This window comes from Panthera onca, chromosome C1 (genome assembly GCF_046562875.1).
Source record: "Panthera onca isolate mPanOnc1 chromosome C1, mPanOnc1 haplotype 2, whole genome shotgun sequence".
Taxonomy (NCBI): Eukaryota; Metazoa; Chordata; class Mammalia; order Carnivora; family Felidae; genus Panthera; species Panthera onca.
Window position 1 is genome coordinate 85757763 of NC_138346.1, and position 21210 is coordinate 85778972.

Sequence of the window (21210 nt, forward strand, 5' to 3'; positions counted from 1 at the left end):
AAGGTCGATCAAACTTTTACCCGTTTCCATGTCATGCAATATTTTGTGGCATCCATTGAGCTCTTATGTTTATACCCTCTTCCATTTTTGGCTTATTTTAGACCAACTTGCCTGGTCATAAGAACTGCCTGGGGAGTTCATTAAAGAACAATTCTCAAGACCTTATTTCAGAAAGTCTGACCCGATGAGTCTGGAACCGGGCCCAGGAAACTTTTTTTTTTTTTAATGCTCCAGATAATGTTTTATGATTAAGTTTACTAAGCATGACTCTAGGCCTTCAGCTAACTTATCCTCAATTTTATGTTTAATCAGTGTGAGCAGTATTTTCACTAGTTGTGCTTTAGGGGAGAAGGGGAACATCTTCTCTCCAGCACGCCTGTTGCAGCATTAAAGGAAAGCACAGCTAGGATACAAAAGTAAAACTAATTAACAACAGATCTGTTCTTCAAAGAAGGTATTGACAGAGGTGCGTGTCCAGAAAAAGGAAGATGAGTTATTCAGGTGCAGATTGAAAAGGAAGTAGACACAATAAATGGACACAGAACTCAGGGGTCTGGATGGAGAGAAAACAGCTAAGTCAACCATGTCATAAGTGAGTCTGAGCTCTGCTCCTTGCAAATAAACTAATTCCTACAGTTCTCTGAAAATGGACTTAATCTGCATAAGATTAGGTGGATTTTGAGGATGTTAATTTTTTTAAAATGCAAATGACAATTTCATAATTCCATAGAGGGGTGCCTGGGTGGGTCAGTTGGTTAAGCGTCTGACTTCAGCTCAGGTCATGATCTCACAGCTTGTGGGTTCGAGCCCTGCATCAGGCTCTGTGCTGATAGCTCAGAGCCTGGAGCCTGCTTCAGATTCTGTGTCTCCCTCTCTCTCTGCTCTTCCCCTGCTCGCATTCTGTCTGTCTCTTTCTCTCAAAAATAAATAAAAACATTAAAAAAGTAATAATAATTCCACAGAAATTATGAATAGAGACCGTATTGACGAATTTACTAGCACAGATAAACTTTTAAATGCCAGATTTGATCAGAATCATGTAAATCAAGTCTAACTTTGACTGTGTCTCTGTAAGTGGTATCAAGAGGTATTTTGGAAGAGAGCGGGGTAGATGTCCTAGATGATGTCAATTCTAATGTAAATGGCATTAGTGAACATCAAAGGTATTTTTAACAGTAAATAGTCAAATGTTACAAGTTGTAAAGGTAACAAACAGGTATGTTACTGTGTTTGATTTTGTCCATTTTGTCCCTCCACATTCCTAACCACTCTAATCAGTGAATATTGTAGAATTTTTTCCCTTCCTTAGGGTGCTTGTTAATACATAGGCAGTAGAGGAGGTGTGGGCAACACATCAAGGTTCTTACTAAAGGGAAAAAGCAAAAAAGCAAAACCCCAGAACAGGTCTAGAATCCAGCTCTTGACAGCCCTTGACTCCACGTGTTCACTGGCTTTAGGAACATTTCCAAAATGTGAAAAGGTAAAAAAGAATGTGCATCTTAGAATCAATAACATGTAGAGCGCCTCAAGTAAAACAAACAGATCGGCAGCCCCCTGAGGTTTTAAAGATGTTTATCTTTTTCCTTTTTTTTTTTTTTTTCAACATTTATTTATGTTTGAGACAGAGAGAGACAGAGCATGAACGGGGGAGGGTCAGAGAGAGAGGGAGACAGAATCTGAAACAGGCTCCAGGCTCTGAGCAGTCAGCACAGAGCCCGACGCGGGGCTCTAACTCACGGACCGCGAGATCGCGACCTGAGCTGAAGTCGGACGCTTAACCGACTGAGCCACCCAGGCACCCCTAAAGATGTTTATCAAAGAAACTCAAAGACTGATAAATAAAGGTCTAGGAATGGCCAATCCCCAAGTCAATCACCAGGACGCTGATACCATGTCCGGGTGACCTGAGTTGCTTGAAATCACTTTGCCATAGCAGGAGAACCTTTTCCCTCTCAGATGAGGTCTTGAAAGACAATGGACAGGAAGCATATCTCAGAGTAGCCAGACTGGGGCCATGAAATGCTTTCTACCACCAGAACAAAGGGATCCTGCTCCTCCAGTCCAACGGAATACGGTATATGCCAAAAACTCTTGACCACTCCTTCTCGCCTTTACTGAATAGTAATCTTAGTGAATTTATCCACTCATTCCTTCTCCAATGTCCACGGAGATGGTAATTGAAAATACCATTTAGCAATTGTCATTAGGTTATGAAATTGCCACATCTGTGTCAGATTCCAGGCAAATACACATCCCTCAAATATCCTGAACCTGCATTTTGGACGTACTAAAAAAGTAAGGTGTGGGTTTGTAACTCTTGTGAAAGGAGTGAATATGTTTATAGTATAGAGGAGGGTTGCATTATTTTAGGCAAGGACATTACAAAATTGTTCAGATATGAAAAAGAGCATATGTAGAGAAAAATGGCCCACAATTGGTAACTGGTAAGTGGATATCCACTAGACATATTTGGAGGAACAATCTAGCCTTCATTATGAGAAGGCCACATCATTTTGATATGAATCCTTTAGGAATTCTAGCTGTCAGATCACCTACACTGGAGAGCATATTTGCCAGCATGTGTAGACAGCCTGCCTAAAATGAATCCATTGCAGAGGAAAGTAAATCCTGGAGAGGAAAGGGAGATAGTAAAAAGGAAGGGGAAAGAGGGCACAGGGGAAGAGGAGATAACAGGAACCCATGGATCAGAATTCCTAGAAACATGAGAAAATGTAAGAAAAAGTTTGAGTTGGTTTCCTGTCATGGTCAATTGAAAGAGGCCTCATTAATACAGAATAAATTGGCTTTTGATTCAAGTTTTATAATAGCTTTGCAAAGGTGGGGTCAAATAAGAAAACTCTCATTGACTCCCTGTCATTAAGTCAGTGAGAGTAGAAAGAGGAAGCAGATGTTGTATTTTTACTTCCAGAGAGAAATGGATCTAAATTTACCAGGATGTACAACCAGGAACTATCCTGTTAATGAGGTCAATACCAAACAGCCATAATAACTAGCAATTATTGAATTCTTATTATGGTCCAATCATTACACAACATTAATGATATATCTATATTAACCTTCCCATCCCCTCAACAACCAAATGAAACAGTTTTACTTGCTCCATTGTACAGACGAGAAAACAGACCTAGAGAAGAGAGACAATTTGCCCACGGTCACACAGCTAGCTGGGACTGGAACCTGGGCTCCTTGCCCTTACCCATCTATTCCCTTAACCACCATGCCCAACTTGGGACAAGTATACCAAATGGAATACTTCCCAAATACCAATGAAAGTCTTGTATTTATCTTTATCTCCTGTCCAAGTCCAGAATGAGAGAAAAGTGTTTTCCCTCTGCCAACAATACCACTAACATTGCTACATTGACATTATTCAGCAAATAACTTTCACTCAGTAATCATGGTGAGAACTTTCTGCCTAAACATTACAGACTGTTTTCCAGTAAGCACAAATCCAACTAAAAATAGACCCCCCAAATTCAAAAGTAGTAAAAGAGGTGGCATTTAATTGCTATTAATTCTACTTCGTGATTTACTTCAAGACCTGACTGACTGTTGGACACTAGAACAGAATGTAATTTGCTTGGCTATTACTCAGCATTGATGTTCAAACTTACCCTACTTCCGTCCTTGTGGCAGGACACCATTTCAGAAAGCTGAGTGTTCAAAGGAATGTTACTTCTGCAAACAGCGTTCTTAACGTCAGAGGATAAAGCATCACAGTTATGGGGAAAGTTGTGCATCTATCAGGAAAATATTCATCGGCCTACCCAGTTGGCCATTCCCTTTCCCTTTGGCTATCTGGATATATTTTAGTCTGTATTAAAACATCCATGAGATCTCCAATCTTAATTATAAACCTTGAGGAAAAACAGTCCAGTGAAAGTTATTTTCAGGTATAATATTGGAACCTCCTTCTAACTTCTTTGCCTCAAGATTTGCATAACTGTGAGGGCAAAGAAATCAAATCATAAAAATGCCAGATACTACAGATTCGAAATGAAAAGTAAACCAGCCCCATGCCAGTTTCTTGCTACAAGTTCCAGCGGAGACCAAAATCAACGTGACTGAGAGAAGATGTAGTGTAGAGAGAAAATCTCCCAGGATAATCAAGGGATAGATTTCCAAGTCTATTTCCCCCCACAGAACTGTTTTGTTTTCTCACATCAATGAGCGAGAATAAAATGTGGATCCCATGATCAAGCTGGCAGAAGCCATGCTCCCTACCTGGATGCTCGCAAATTGTAAATCACAACTTTACAAGGATTTAACTTTTCCCTTTCCAAAATAATCAAATGTTGTGGTGAGGGGGCCACTAATCATGACAAAAAATATACTGCAAATTCTTTCTTTTGGTGCCAAGTCCAATAAGTTCCCTGAGTGAAATTAAATGCACGATCTTATTCCAAACCACAGCTTCCCTTGGGGATGTTCAAATCTCAAGTGGGGGCTGAAAGGCCAGTTGTATCAAAGCCCAGGGTTACACCCATTTTTTTCAAGTTTTTTGTTTTTTTTTTTTTTCCTTTTTTAACTACTGCCTGTAGTGTAAATGGCTCAGGCCCCTGCGCTTTCCAGCCCTTACAGTCAGATCAGCGCTTCATACTTTCCATACTCTGCCACAAAAAAAGTGGGCCGGTCGCTGACTTCTCTTAGTTTCTCACAGTTCTTGTTTATTTTAAGAGATTCTCTGTTGAACCCCAGGGACAGGGGGGAAAAAGAGGAGGGGGGGCGAGGGGAGACAGAAATCTGTTATGTTGTAAACAATCACTGGCTACATCTCTTAGATCTGCAGTATCACAGGAATTAGAGATGGAAAAGACCCATTAGCTCATCCTGTACACCCTATGCCAACACAGCACTATTCCCTACTGCAGATTATCTCTTCTGAGAGCTTTTAATATGTTTAAAGGGCAGCCAATGATAACATAGTTCCATTTTATTTCTTTTACTGCTTTGTTCTGTCCAGTCTACAACATGCCATCTCTAAGAATGGCTCCAGGGTGACTTCTCAAAGGACGTTTGACTGCCCATGAAGAATTAAAACAATATTTGTGCGATCCAACAACTATGTTCCATAAGTTCAGCATGGAAGCATCCATAAAAACAAATTTAAAAGAGCCAACATTTAGTCCCAGGGATGGAAATGTTACATGAAAAGCAATTTTGCCATAGACATAGTCTATATAGCTAGTACATTATACCCCAAATACACTGTGTGAGTATGCATATATGTTCACATAAAGTGCACACAAATACTCCTCAGTACCCTGGAGTGTTTCTGTTTCCGAAAGTTTGTGCCAAATGCTGCATAATCCACGAAAATGTGATCCAAAATATTTAAGGTTATGTTTCTCACAATTTTCTTCTTATCTCTCTTAAGTCACACATTTTAAATGTCAACTTGTATGGAGAAATATTTAATTTCAAGGATACGCCTCCATCAGGAAAGTCTTTAACTCTTTCCTAAGGAGTTTTGTTTTCTCTTCTTTGTTCTTACCTTAAGATAATACAGAGTCTCGGCTTCCTTTTTACATGTCAAGCCCTGGTATCCTTACATATTAGACTACCAGTCCTATACATCAGGGAAAGAAACATGAAGTGAAGGGAACCTAGAATGATGAGCGAATGGCTACCATCTCAATCTATTGTCTTTGAAGGCTAATTGGAGATAAATCAATGTTAGCATTTGTAAGCATACCACCTTATGCTAGTGATTAGAATCCATCCTAATAGAATATGTATTTTTATTATGTTACATTCTAAGGTATATAGGGTTTTTTTTTTTGGTATAATGCAGAATACATTTTAATTTTTAATACATTCAGTAAGTTTTACCATCTTTGATACACAGAGTAGAAAAATATAATTTCTTGGTATTCTACTAAAAGGCAGGATAGTTTAGTAATCAGGAGCCCGGAGCATGAATTCTTTACAAGTTTTGTGATTGTGGGCACTACCAGTGACTTTCCTATGTGAATTTGGTCAAGTTATTCATCATATTTAATCAGTTCTGAGATGTCATGGGCTCTAACACTGAGGATTATTTTATGTACTATTAAGAAATTAAAAGTGATGCTAATTAAATGATGACAGTATGCATAGAATTTTTTAATGCAGTAGCATTATATATGTCAGAGGAATACTGATGCCATTTTGTTCTTTAAGAGGGTTATACCATTGCCTCTAACTTTTTCCCAAACCACTTGAAATCAGTCTGTAAGTTTTGATTTTATGATTTTTGATCTGAACACAAGGCATAAAACAGCAAGTTTTGAGACTATAAGCAGGAAAACACTTTATAAAGCAATTACAGGAAGGTGGGTAAAATCAGTAAAAGGGTTTTAGAGGCATAAATTTCCAGTTATAAAATAAATAAGTCATGGGTATATAATGCACAGCATAGGGAACACAATCAACAATATTGTAATAATTTTGTGTGGTGACAGATGGTAATTGGACTTATTGTGGTGATCATTTTGTAATGTATAAAAATATCAAATCACTATAATATACACCTGAAACTAATATGCTGTTATATATCAATCATACTTCAATAAAAAAAATAAAAATAAGAAGCAATTAAACTAAACATATGTAGTTGCAACAATCCACATATAACTCAAATGAAGTAAAACAATATAATTATCTATGACCAAGCACATTCATAAACAAACAATAAAAACTATGCCATGACAACAAGCAAACCAATTTTTTTAAACATCAGAACATTCAGCAAATTAACAGGGGGAGTTATGGGAAGAAAATAACTGAGCAATTTTTGAAATCATGCAAACCAATTTTTTTTTAATTCAGGGGTTGCTACTAACCAGTTGAGTGGTCTCAGGAAATTTAATCTCCCTGGCCTCAATGTGTTAAATTATTTAATTATACAACCTATTGAAGTGTGAGACTTAAATGAAATAAAATATATAAGGGTCTTCCCCTGAAGCTTGATACATAGCAAACACTAGTAAATACTAAATACATTTTAGTTTAGTTTTTTTTTTTTCCATTAAAGTGCCAAGGATCAGTGGAGGTCATTTATAGCAAACATGATTATTATGAAGGTGGGAGCAGCAAGTGTGGTGATAGAAACAATAAAATAAAAGGAGCAGAGATTAAGGACAAACCTAATAATTTCTACAAAGGTCTTTATTAAAAGGCAAAGGTCTGTTTATAAAATCAGTGATTGATGGTTTATACAGTACTCCAAGAAAACGAGCCTCACTTATTCCCAAACAAATGTATATGATAGAGAAATTCAATGTACTTTTTGTAGTTTCAAGAATAGAATTAAATTGGAGAACTTTGGAAGAAGAAAGTTTGGGCTCCATAAGATTCTTCTCCATTCTTATTTTGGAGGGCTTTGAGCTTGTTCTTCCCTTGACAAAAGCTCTTCTGATGGCTAGTTCCTAGGAATACTCCCACCCTTCAGAGTCCTCCCTGACCCCCTGGCTAATGGGGCTCATGAAGCCTTTTGCAGAACCCTGCTCATTTTCTTCATAGCTCTAATAAGAATCAGTTATTGTGTTGTTCACTTATTTGTTTAGCTGGTGACTTAAAGAGTGGCATGGTGCTAGGGTGAAGAGCATGGGCTCTAAAACCATCACACCTGGCTTAAATCCTTGCTCTGACACTTATTAGCTGCTTCTCTTTGGCAAGTTACTCACACTCTCTTCCTTACCTATCTATGAATGGGGAAAATAACACTTCCTACTTCACAGACTTGTTATGAGGAATAAATGAGTTCATACGTATAAGGTACATGTTAACAAACCTGTAGTATGGTCCCAATAAATAGTAGGTGCTGTTGTTTTGTATTATCTTCCTTTGTGTTCCAAAGCATATCTTAATGCCTGGCACATGATTGGCACTCAATAAATGTGTATTAAAGAAATGAAAGAATGAATATTCTGAAGAATGTTCCTTATGAGGAGATTTCCAACAATGGAAATCATTGCTCTTTGACAATCTAAGTCTGTCAGCCGACAGAATTGCTGAAATAATTCTTAGAAAGGTTTTAGACGTCATTCTACAATTATGTCGGAGATGTAACTAATTAATTACTAAGGTCTCTTCCAACTGGAAGATTCTGATATTGATCTAAGATAGTGCTCTTATCCCTTCCTCTGTTTGGGTGCTAGTTTTCTTAAAGGTAAAGTTTTTTGACTAGATACTCCTTAGTGTCCATCCTATTCGAACATTCTATGTAAGCAAGTTGAATCTGTTATTACATTTTTCCTTCAAAAATTCCCATAGGAGAGGAGTTTTTCATTTGGCAACTCAAACAACTTGGTTCAATTAGCACCTGGGACAATTTTTCTACCCCAGGAGCAGAGAGCCCTGGCAACTTGTGACTGTGCTGTAGTCACTGCCATTTGGTGACAGAAACATAAACAATCCATTCTCCATGCCTCCTCTTTCCATTACTGGATTCTCCTTTACTTCCCACCTACCGAAGCAATATAGCCTCATCTTATACGAGCAGCTCGAAAGCAGAGGAATTTCACCCACACAGCTCTGCAGAAATCAGAGCCAGAAAACTCCTATTAGGTCCCTCAAGCCACATCCCTTCCAGAACAAGAACATCCTCTTCAACTGACATTTCAGATCTTCTTCTGGCTCCAAAATAGGGCTGTGCTTCAGTGGTTCCTGTATGTGGTTTGAATAATAGTTTATAAGCATTCTGGGATCCTTCAAAAATAAAGGTTCCATATAAAGTGATATCGCTCTTTTGTTTGTTATAAAGGTTTGTGAGTGTGTGTGTGTGTGTGTGCACGTGCATAGGTGTGTTTGCTTTATCTTCCTAGGAATAGTCACAAGCTTTCTCAAAGAGAGTGTACCAGCAAGTCTTTGACCTGCTTTTTTGTCAAACTTCTGATGGTCTGCCATTCAGAACCTGGCTGATTAATGCCCCAATTGCCTTGCTGTCAATGTACAACAGAAAAGTTAGTTTTGTAAGTAGTTCAAATATTATTTAAAGTATTACATGTTAATTATTGCTAATATATTTGCTCACATTTTTCTCATCTTAAAGTGTGTATTTATTTATTGTCAATGTGAACTCTGCTTAATTTTAATTACATAACAATACTTTATTGCCTTTGGATATGAAGGCTTGTAACTGTTAATTTGCTGAACATTCAACATTTAAAAACTCTGCTTGTTTCACTGTGCTGAACATACAAATTCAACTTAACATTACTCCAGGTGACAAGAAAGTCAACTGATTCACACAAATGTCAACTACCATTGGGGATGCCGCCCAAATTCTTGACTGCCATCCAGCTTCTCTTCTCTCTCAGGGATAATTTCATTACTTTTTTGTTAGGAAAGAAACATGAGGATGGGAAACGAAGTCCAAGATGACATGGTAAGTGCTACCTTGCATGCTCCTTAGGGCTTTTTTCTCTTGAAGAACTTAAGGCAAATAGCCTAGAAAAAATATTTCTTTCTACCACACGCACAAACAAAATAAGCAACATTGCACCCACTTTACAGAGATGAAAGCCTGATTGTGGAGAAATAGGGTCACTGGTCATTGTAACTTAAATCATAGTCACAGAGATGGGAAAGGGCCAAAATCTGTCTCCTAAGTCCCAACCCATAATCATAGCCAAAAGACCACATTTTCTTGAAAATCACCAGAAATAGAAACTACAAAGCACTCTCCAAAATGTAAAATGCTACCAAAAGGTACAATAGTAATAAAGTTCTGAACTGGGAGAGTTTAGGCCCTCCGTCTGAAACTATATTAAAAAGAAGAATTATTGCAAGGAGTAATGCAATATATTCTTAAGAAATCGCTATTATTTTGGATGATACAATAAGTTACATATATATCAGGGACGTTTCATAAACTAAAGATAATTTCCTGATTTTAAAAAGCTGCTATTCACATCGCAAGGCTCTGGATAACAGCCGTCTACTCTGACATGTAACTAATAATGCAGAGAAACCCAATTGTGACCCATAGTTGGGAATGAACCTCAACTTCTAAAACATTCCAATTAAACAAGAGTTCAGAGAAAGAAACAGACAGATATAGACTACTTGGAAATTGCTAATTTCAAGCTCTGAACAAAGTAGAACAAGTCTTCAAAAGAGCAAACAGAAAAAAGGGGAGCTCAAGGGATAAATAGCTATTGACGAGAACATTGGGAACACAATTTTTGGATCAGTTTAGAAGAACAGACACTGGGTATAAACTAGCAGAAAGGTTATGTTGAATAAGGGGCCAAGTGAACAACTAAAGGAAAATAATAGGTTCAGCAGTTTTAAAACTATAACAGTAAATAAATAAACTAGTGTGAAAGGATATCAAGATTTCCCTAAAAGGAAGGATTCCTCATAGGAATACAGTCATTGAAAGTAACATTAAGACACCAGCATTGATACTATCTTCACCAAAATATGAATTATTTTTATCTGTCTCTCCGTTTAACACATCTTCCCATTTAAACTCAGACAATGCCTCAAGGTGGGAAAGTATTAATCCAGAATTTTTGCAATTTAGGGACCATCGAGGTGCTAATAGAGTCAGTGAGTCTCATTTCAAGTTCACTTTGAGTAAGGAGGACCACAGAAAGGCTGCTCAGCTCACGGCATTGAGAATTCAAAAGCCTCATATTGGCTTAGCAGGAAGTCTGTAATCAATTATTGCTGCCTATCATGGCCACGGGAGTGGGGGGAATCCAAACCCACCTGCCATTTGTTTGATTTTCTGATAGTCCAACCCTCTGAACTTACCGTTGAGGAATCTGAGACATAGGGAACTTGCATTTAAGAAAAAAGAGCTGAAGTAATTGGCCTAAGGGTATATAGATATTGGGTTTGTTATTCTTTACTGAATGCAGGTACACTGATGTCTAGTTCCTTACCCCTCCTTTCTTCCACTGCATTACAAATGCTGATTATTTGGCATTCTACAGGAGATATAAATCATGCATAGTTATACTTCTGTAATAATATAGTCTTAGTTTATGCTACTATAAAAATCTTAATGCTTAAATATATTCTTAAATTTTTTCAAGCTACTAATATCTATCTTTCTGAAAAAAAATTCTTACTAAAACTTAATTTCTCTCTCTAGGACATTTAATCCAATAAGTGTACTGATTTTCCTAGGTCTTGTTCCTTTTTTTTTTTTTTTCTCTTTCCTTCTCTCTGTATAGAGAGCTTATAAATCTAACTGACTTAATCCCATTCAGTGTGATACTAAAACTAGTAATGAAGTGTAGAGGAACCATTAATATACCAACTTCCTCTAAAATGCACAGCAAGGTGCCCTTGAGTAATCTCAAATTACTAGCCATATTCCCTTGAAGCTTACAGCAAGAAGTATGGAATATCCATTGGCCCAGCACTTACCTTCTATAACCATACCCAATATAGAATTACTTTTCAGAAATCCAAATGAAATGTTATGGGTAACCAAATCGTTATTATAATTATAATAATTGGATATCTCATATCCATACCAACATAAAATAACCCAGTACTAACCCAGTTGTTCATCACTTAAATTTCCCCACATCATTTGGGTGTTTTTTTTCACCTTGTGTATAGGTTATATTTATTACCTAAAACTTACTTGAGTGCACTTGCAAAGACAAGAAAAGCAAATTTCTCTACAAAAGGCTCCCGGTGAGAAAACACACAGACACTGTGAAGATGGGTTGTAACCGAAGTACCTTATGTGCACTTAGATTTTTTTCAGCATATTTTTCTGTCTATCTTTAGTTGAGTGGTCACTGGGAAGTTAATGGTACGTCACTGGTATGTGAGCCTTCCTCTGAAAAATCCTTTAACCCAGGCTACCCTTTATAAACTATAGCAGGGGATAGGAAAGTTATAGAGCGTATTTTATGACTGTTACTTTTGTCTTTCAGCTGCCCATTGAAGAGATATTTTGGCATGAGTTTACCTATCATGGCAGCGTGGGCCCATTGATACCCATGGGAGGTTGTGATGAGAGGCTCCATTAACCAGTTTCATTATCTCAGGAGGCCCAAAAGAATGACACACTCACCAACAGTATGGCTGCTAAAGCTAGAATGTCCAATTACTTTGCTTTGGGGTCAAATCTTATCAATTTCATATGAAAACCCTTTCTACCTCATGCTGATCAGGGTCTCTGATTTGCAACTGTGTATGTGTTTGATTAATAAAATGTGAAATAAAAATGAATGGATTATTCTGTTTGAACATTAAAATAGTTCAAAACACAGAAAAGACTAATTTATATTAAGGGCTTAAGAATCAACCTCATGTTTTTCATAATGATGATGATGACAACGCACTAGCTAAAACTTTTATAGCATTTACTAAGTCTCAGGCATTGTTCTAAGCATTATACATACACTTATTCATTCAATCATCACGACAACCATTACAGGAAAGAACAAGTATTAGCCCACAGTGGAGCTGTAAAGTAAGAAGTGAGAAAACAGGGACCATCAAATGACATTCCTGCAGTCATATGGACGGTAAGTGCTGAAGTAAGCATTTGAACCCAGGCAGTGTGGCCTTAGAAACCATGCTCTCAACTTCTACAGGGAAGTACTCTGCTTGGAGCCTTACTAGTTTGCTTGTTTGTTTGTTTGTTTGTTTATTGTGAGAGAGAGAAAGAGTGAGTGAGAGAGAGAGCACACCTATGGGGAGGGACAGAGAGAGAGAGGGTGAGAGAGAACCCCAAGCGGGCTCTGCACTGACACCCAACACAGGGCTTGAACTCATGAAGCGTGAGATCATCACCTGAGAAGACATCAAGAGTCCTATGCTCACCTGCTCAACTGACTGAGCCACTCAGGCATGGGGTCTGACTATTAATTACACCAAAGATAACACAGCAGGGTGACTTCCTTACATGTAAAATTAGGGATATTGACAAGAGTTTTCTCAAGAGTTATTGATAAGATTTAATAAGTTTTTATTTGTAAGATTATACACCAATACTTGGCACAAGGTGAGTTCTGTGAGGTGTTTGCCAATATTAATAGTAATACTCTTTTAAACTACAAAGCTTTTTTTCTTCACTTGAGTGCAAATCAACCTTCTTACCGGTGTTCAGTATGGGTAACAAATTAACTTTTAAATGACTTTGCTTTTCTCTAGCTACCAATATGCAAGGAAATTCAATTGACTGCCTAAAAACAAACCATTAACTCACTGTATTAATAAAAGTTCAGGTGAAACACTCCCTTTGCAAGCAGGGAGGGGGAGGGGAAGGGGAGAGGAGGCTATACATTGAGCAGAGGTGCCTGTCACCAGGGGCCTCGGTGCTGCCAGGGACTCTTGTTGAGTATTTTTTTTCCCCTACCTCATCACAATCACTCCTGTGAGACTGGTAAGTTACCACTAAATCTGTGTGCATAGAAACAAATTCTTAAACTATAACATCCACCACATGATCTATACATTCTTTGGGCTAGCCTATCATTGCATAATATTATGCGGTTTTAATAAAACTCCACCCTTTGAAGCTTTGCTGCGGAGGAGAATAATTCCACAGCAGCTTTGAAGTATGCTCCCTCAAATAAAGGAAGAGAAAAAGCCATTGTTTATTTCACTACTATTTAAGAGTTAATGAGAGATTTGCACCTGTACAGCTGTTGTGGACTGAAACTAGCTCACAGAGTGAATGTGTTTTCTGCTTGAGACAGTTGTAAATGCCTTGAGTAAAAACACTGAGGACTGCTAATGGATAGGTTTATTTTAAAGCATGCCATCTGCTATCAATCATAGAGAAGTATAGGAAGCAAGTTTGGCTGGGCTCCCTCCTTGCGAGCCTGATAAAGACAGGGCTCCAGGACTCAGGAACATTGAGTCCTCAAGAGAATAAAACATCAAACCTACTCAGCAGCTCCACTAACAATAATAAAAATGCCTCTGCCTAAAGGTGACATTCTGAATTTACGATTATTTGTGTCTATAAAGTGTATTCTTTGGCTCCTGACTCATTCTGACTGTCTCACTCTGAGAACAATACATTAAGCCTGCCTGGAGTAAATGGAAATCCTATCCTTTTATTAAACCAGCAGCCAGTACCTGAGACGATCTAATGCCCTGTACGATCGCAGAAGATTTTCAGCTCTGTTCTGTTGCTTTTTTTCAAAATTTTCAGTAAGAAAATTACAAGTGAAATCTATGTCAATGTACAGAAATACATAAATAATGTAGGCAATTTGTGTTTCCTAAAAGACAAAATAAAATGAGATAAAATAAAAGAGTAAATTGGAAATCATTGTACTATTCTTATATCATGTGCCTATGACAATGCCATTGGAAAACTACATATTAGAGATACGTGTTAGTAACATTTAGAACCGGTTGCTTAGAGTTATTATGTTTTGTATGCCGTATGGACCAAGTATGTTTTCCAGAGGACAAAACATTATTTTCTCGGAAATCTTCCAGCTGTGGAATCGTAACCAATATTGCTTTCAAAACTGGATCCCAAAGTATTCCTTGAAAAATGTCGAGCCTGGCTTATTAAAAGTGCTGCCTGCTGAAATCCTCAGTGGATAAAATGAGTTGTAGTGGCATTGGAACCTTCCATAGCTTATAATGTTAGATTCTGCCTCAGATCTGCAGCTTAACTTAATTCTACTGTTAGCCTGGAAAACAGAGTTGTGGGTATTTAGGGAAAACCCACCTGGCCAGCAAACTCATGAGCCTAATTAAAGTTAATAGAGAAATTAAAAGAGGAAAACATTGGCTCAGCAGTGGTAAGAAGAAATGTATAAGGCAACAGAAATTCAGGGCAGCGACTTACATTTTTGTATTCTGCATTTGGTAGAAGCATTTCTTCCTAAAGACATGAAAGAGGAAGTGATATTATTTGACTTAGTATGTTTTATGGGTGATCTCTTACAGTTCAATAAATAATTTTCATGCTGAAGGAAATTAATGTTTTAGGTTAAATAGTAAAAAAGTGGAAATACTGATTCAATCAATGAGTACACTTGCAGATCCGCTGTGTGCCCAGCGTTCTACTAGGTTCAGTAATATGAGGAATTTTAGTAAATTAACACTAGTTTATTAGCAGTGATATTAGTAAAAATATTCTCATTGTATGTGATATTAGTAAAATGCTTTATCCTCACCCTTTGTGGAGAAAAATGTCTAGCTTTGGACTGGATTGAATTCCAGAGCAATACTATAGTGCCAATCTTAACTAAATTCTTAGACACAAAGCATACTATAAGAGTTCAGAAAAGAGGGAGAAAAGCAAAGTTTGCAGTAGCCCAAAAAAATGGGTTAGGAAGCCTCGTATCATTTCCTTCAAAATAGAAAGAAGTCATAACGTGAATAAAAAAGAGCCTATAATTTATACTTACAAGGACATAAAAGATAATTACCTACTGAAATTTCAGCATACTTTCTGATGCAATAAGGGGTTAGATGTTGAGTCGAGTAACAACATACACCTAGGGCAGAAGGAAGCACCGACAATGCTTTAGTCCTTTGATAGCAGTAAAAAAAAAATTCAAATATCCATACTGATGAAGCTGGAAATGTCTGCGTAAAGCAGGTGAGGTCAGAGTCAGCACAGCCAGTAAAGGGCACCTGCCTCATCTACACAGACAGGTGCCTCTACCCAGCACACACCAATCCTAGGGTTACCAGATCCTGCAATGTAGCAAAGGAAGCTAGATACCTGGCTTTTAAGTAATACTTCCCAATTTGGTAAAAGACTTCACAGCCAAACTAAACACCTTACCACTGGGAGACAGTTCCAGCAATCCTGCTCGGGGCCCTTCAATAGTCCATGACATAGAGACTCCTTAATGGTTAATTTCAAGAATCCTGAACTTGAGTCTAACTGCTACTTAAAGCTCCTGTATTACACTTGATGTCCTTCTACCTGGTGGACTCACCTAACTTTTCATGAGGCCAGCCCTCATGAATTATTTTAGAGGAGTCAGTCTGTTTCTGAATGTGCTGAAGGTTAGTGTGTTTCTTACACCAAATTTCGAATCCCTGACAAGTAATAGAGGGGAACACCAATGAAACCAGCACTGTGGTCGAGCCTGTGCTACCACACTTAGACTTTAGTGGTCATATCAGGAAGAGAAATACCTGAAGATCAGTGCACCAATTTGTTTCTTTAAACCCGAATCAGTTAATCTCTTTTCTTGCTAAAGCAGTGGTCAATGAATACGGTAAAATAATTAAAACGGCATTCATAAAGTAATTTCTAAAAGATTTTAATGCTTTCAATAAAAAGAATGGAGGAAGAACTCATTAACTTAAATATCCCTACTAAGAAATTATAAATGCTCACTGAATTATAAGAAAGTTAGGGGCGACTGGGTGGCTCAGTCAGTTGAGAGTCTGACTTCGGCTCAGGTCATGATCTCACAGTCCGTGAGTTCGAGCCCTGTGCCAGGCTCTGTGCTGACAGCTCAGAGCCTGGAGCCTGCTTTGGATTCTGTGTCTCCCTCTCTCTCTGCCCCTCCTCTGTTCATGCTCTGTCTGTCTCTCTCTGTCAAAAATAAATAAACATCAAAAATTTTTTTTAAAAAAGAAAGCTATAATACCAGGTAGGTATTATGTGATGTTTTCACAGTTAATATTTGCAACATAATATTTGCAACATAAACACGGTGATAAAGGGAAGAGTTTAAACCAAAAAAAAAAAAAAGCCACTCTTGAGTGTCTGGAAATCTTATTTTACTATACTATTTAAAGAAAGACCTATGTGAATTATTTAAACGGTAATGCCAGTTTTAACTACATATAATTCTATGGTAGGAAAATGTTTCCAAAAACATTGTGCATTTATTAATTTGGTCAACAGCTAGTTATTGACACTTACAAGGTTCTGTATTTGGTGCAGGAAAAAAATACCTAACTAAAGGATCTTTGTGTTATTGGATTGGAAATCATTTCTTTTAGTTTATTTCCCTTGCATTTTTGACTAGTCTCAAGTTCAAAGTCATCTATGTTAAAAGTGAGATGCATAAATAGCAACGGATTCAAAGACAGAAGCTCTTGCTGCATACCAACACTTGTCAGACATTGTCTACACAGCATGCTAGGCTATTATTAATATTGTGACAACCTTTTCCAATTTAGAATGTCAAACCACCCACAATATGGAGAAACAGGTGACCATTTGGGAGGTAAACATGCCAACCAAATAATCCAACCACAAGCAAAATCAATGACCTACATGTAAACAAAGAAAGAACATTAACAATAAAATGCCATCCATTGCCTGTTGGAACAAGCTACGGGCTAAGGCTTGTTCTAGCTCTATCATAAAGTTACTATAACCTTGATAAAAGAGATATCACCTCTCTGTGTTTCTTGTTTCTCCCCTGGGAAAACAGAGAGAGAAACTAGGTGATCTCTTAGCCCTCTGCCCTATCTAAAATCGCTCATTTGTTTCAAGCTATTTCTGTGTCTGAGATGGTTACACTAATGAAAAACTTTTTTAAACTTTGATACGGATGTTTTCATAATTTATATTACTTACAGATTAGGTAAGCATTTTTGCATCTAACAAAGAGCATTTTCCTCCTTACAAAAACAGTTTTACCTATATCTACCTAATTATCTACCTATCCATCCATGTGTCCGTCCACCCTATCTGGAATGCCAAGCTACAGACAACATCACTGCTACAATTTTGGTGTGTTCCCTATGGATCATTTACTTGTGCAGTTATGCATATATGTATTTATACAAAGCTGTCATTAAACAGTGTCAGTTTCTTATTCTTCTTTTTCCTCCCGTCTACATTATGCCAAAAACCCTACCCCCTATCTTCGCAGACTTTTTAAAAACACGACTGCAAAATCTTCCATTAGATGGACATATCACAGCTGATGAACCACTTCCCAAATGTTGGACATTTGTTTTCACTTTTTATTTTGTAGTGAAAAAGCCTTGCTAATAAATCTTAGTGTACGCTCATGAACACTTCCTTAAGATCAATTCCTAAGTACAGACAGACGATTTTTAAAGCTTTTAACTTGTAATGCTACACTGCTACTCAGAAAGTTTGTGTCAATTCACTCTGCCACCAGTGTAGAAGTTTGTCTACGTTTGATTAACACAGTGGTGCATATTGCATCAATATGATAGGTGGGCCATGACAAGAGATTTTACGCTGCTTCCTGGGGAGCAACAGGGGAAGGAGTGCCATCTCCATCTCTAATTTTTTCAGTCACCATCTTTGAGTATTCTTGAAAGCTTAAAACTGGGCTCTGTGCCCACCCTTTACACACACACACACACACACACGCATGCATGCACACACAGCTCCCGTGGTCATACATGTAAGATGAACCTTCTGATGACAGCAAACAGACGCCCGCTGACATACACAATCAGGGAAAGGGAGGACTTTTCTGAGACCCCTTGGTTATAAGCCAGCTGTCAAGGGGCCATGGAGAGCGAGAGTGAGTCTTTGGGGGGATCCTGCCTAGTTGAGAAAACACTTTTTAAGATGATAGGAGTGTTATATGGCGTAGATGGAAAAGATCTTCCCCTTTATCTACTAGAGAAAGAAAATTGTTGCCAGGAAATGAAGTATTTTCAAAACCAACAGCAACAACCAAAAAGAAAAATTTGTGAGTTTTGCCAGCTTGCACAAGGAACTCGGCCACCAGTCAAAAGGCTCCGTATCCAACTCAGAACTGGATTCACTTTAACAAAAATTTCCCTCTTCAGCCACTTAAGTGTCTGTTGAATTAGGCAAGAAGCCAAGCTGGGGTAGAAATAGTCACTCACATGAAATGTCCGTTTCCATTTGGATCTCTGTGGCCCTTTCCCATGTCATGGTGAAAAAATGCTTCCTCTGCCTGGATGCTTTCAGGATGCCTTGGTTTGAGGAGGAAGTCAGATCTGCTGTTCAGAAGGCATCCACAGAAGTGGAAGCCACAGCTCTGCACGCTCAGACCAGGCTGTCCACATTTAAAAGAGAAAGAGGGAAGGGAAAGGAAAGGAAAGGAAAGGAAAGGAAAGGAAAGGAAAGGAAAGGAAAGGAAAGGAAAGGAAGAAAGAAGAAAGAAGGAAGAAAAAAGAAAAGAAAAAAAAAAGAAAGAAAGAAAATTTTTCCTCGCCCACTCCTACCCATGGTTTTGATGTTGAAAGAAACCTGTTGTGGTTTAAATGACTCGGTCAGTTCTTTTGGGATTTTCCAAAGTTTCCTATAAAAAGAAATCTGTGGGAAATGAATGATTGCATAATCACTAACATATGCCAATTTCTCAAAACCTGTTATCTTTTTGGTGTTTTGAATTGTATTGTCCCAGCTAGTGAATTACTGTCTTCTAATAGTTTTAAGCAGTGATGCAGACTGGATAGTCTCTCTCTCTCTCTCTCTCTCTCTCTCTCTTTCTCTTTTTAACCTCTGAAGGGTACCTAGTTAAAGAAAAAACAGATACCACAAAAGGTAAGACCAGGTTGTTTATGCAGCAAAACAAGTGGACAGGGTGATGAAGGGTGGAGAAATGAGGCAATTATCGAGATATATAGTGGGTGGAGGGAAAACTTGATTTCTTCAATTTCCTGTGTACCTTAAACAACACAATTTTTAGCCTGACTTAAGAGAATAAATATTTTCTTCTTTGGTAAGTCTAGACTTGGATAACTAGTAAAATTATTTTTTTTTATCCATAGTAGACATGAAATTTGTTCACTTTTGCTTAAAGAATATTAAAGTGTCTGGGCCCAGAAAACAATCTTTAAAATTAAAGAAAAGTTGAGGATAAAGCATAAAGGCCAAGGTGTCACACAGAAAGGAGCTGGTGAAGGAACGAAATGGGTACTATTTACTTTCTATGAGGATGAAGATCATTGATGCCTGATAGGTAAAGAATTCCCGAGGCTGCTGTTCTGTTCCTGTGGCTGTACCACAGAGAATCTAACTCACTGCTGGGACCACAAAAATGAATGCTAAAAGCAGACCCATTCTTTATTACTGTTCCTTGTGAAAAGTTGAAGACTCAATGAGATACTGACATTTAGCCAGAGGGACATGTGTCAATACCCTATAAACTAAGGATCCCCAACAGGCATTCAGTTAAAGGGGGGACCAGTGGCTCTCAACCCTGGGTGTATATTGGAATTACCCGCGGAACTTTGAAAGTACTAATGCCTCAGGTCTATTTTACACCAGGTAAATCAGAGTGGGGGGCATGAGATCAAGGCATAGGTTTTGTTATTTGTTTGTTTGTTTGTTTGTTTTAAATCCTTGGGTGATCAAGGCGTAGGTTTTGTTATTGTTCATTTGTTTGTTTGTTTTAAATCCTTGGGTGATTCTAACATGAAGCTAGGGAAGGGAGCCATTCAAATGCAGTTAAGGCATCTATGACTTCTCTCTCTTAAACCACACCCTATTTGATTGTGGATACATTTTGAAATGTACTATCTGTACAACTAGGTTGGGCTATAAGAGAGTTCATTTGCTACTTCTATGCTCATAATACCTAAAATGATACCTGATTTATAATAAATGTTTAATGCATATTTACAAATACTAGTGATGAGTGATTACAAGACAACATTTTTAAACAGTGAATGATTATTTTAGAAGTGATGAATACATTATAAGAGGAGAGTTTTGGCATAGGACATAATCACAAAGAAAACTTTGTGAAAATGCTGAATCTTTGAAGGCAGTGTGAAATGTGACATGAAAAACTGCATGAGCAGAGATTGAAAAGCCAGTGTTAAGCATTTTGCAGGATGAGGAAACTAAATTCCCGCTGATATCTAGTATTGCCCTCTGCATTCATATCAGAATATTTGAATATGTGTGAATCCACTCAATTTTTTAAAAAGTCTAGAAAATATCAAAAGCTAAATGTGTTAGAAAACATAACGAGCAGTCGCATTAAAGAAGGAAAGGACAGCTAGAAGTTAGCAAATATCCACAGGTAATAAATAATATTTCAGTAGCCTAACTTCATTTTATGGAAATGTTTCCAGTTTAGGGAAAAGCAAAAGAATAATTTATCTTTGTTCCCATCAGAAATTATACATCATTTCTTCACTGATGAGATGGAGATTTAGGTTAAGTCATGGTACAGTTAAGGGAAGTTGTATCTTACTGAAGGTTTCACATTTCATTTGTAGCATAATAATACCATGTGGCCAAAATTGCCTTTGAGATTGTTTTCAACATGTCTGTCTGTCTCAGTAAGAACAACACGGCCGGTTTTTCCCACAGCTATG

General features: G+C 37.7%; 1 long non-coding RNA gene across 1 annotated transcript in view; it reads right to left on the reverse strand.

The window, feature by feature from the left end:
- The window catches only part of LOC132673521 (uncharacterized), a 57384-nt gene extending 41934 nt beyond the window's left edge, over positions 1-15450 (reverse strand). The window contains exons 1-2 of the long non-coding RNA XR_013557065.1: positions 15381-15450; positions 14795-14830 (exon numbers count right to left, since the gene is read on the reverse strand). This is a non-coding gene — a long non-coding RNA (uncharacterized LOC132673521). The remainder of the gene's footprint in view (positions 1-14794; positions 14831-15380) is intronic.
- Positions 15451-21210: the final 5760 nt, after the last annotated feature.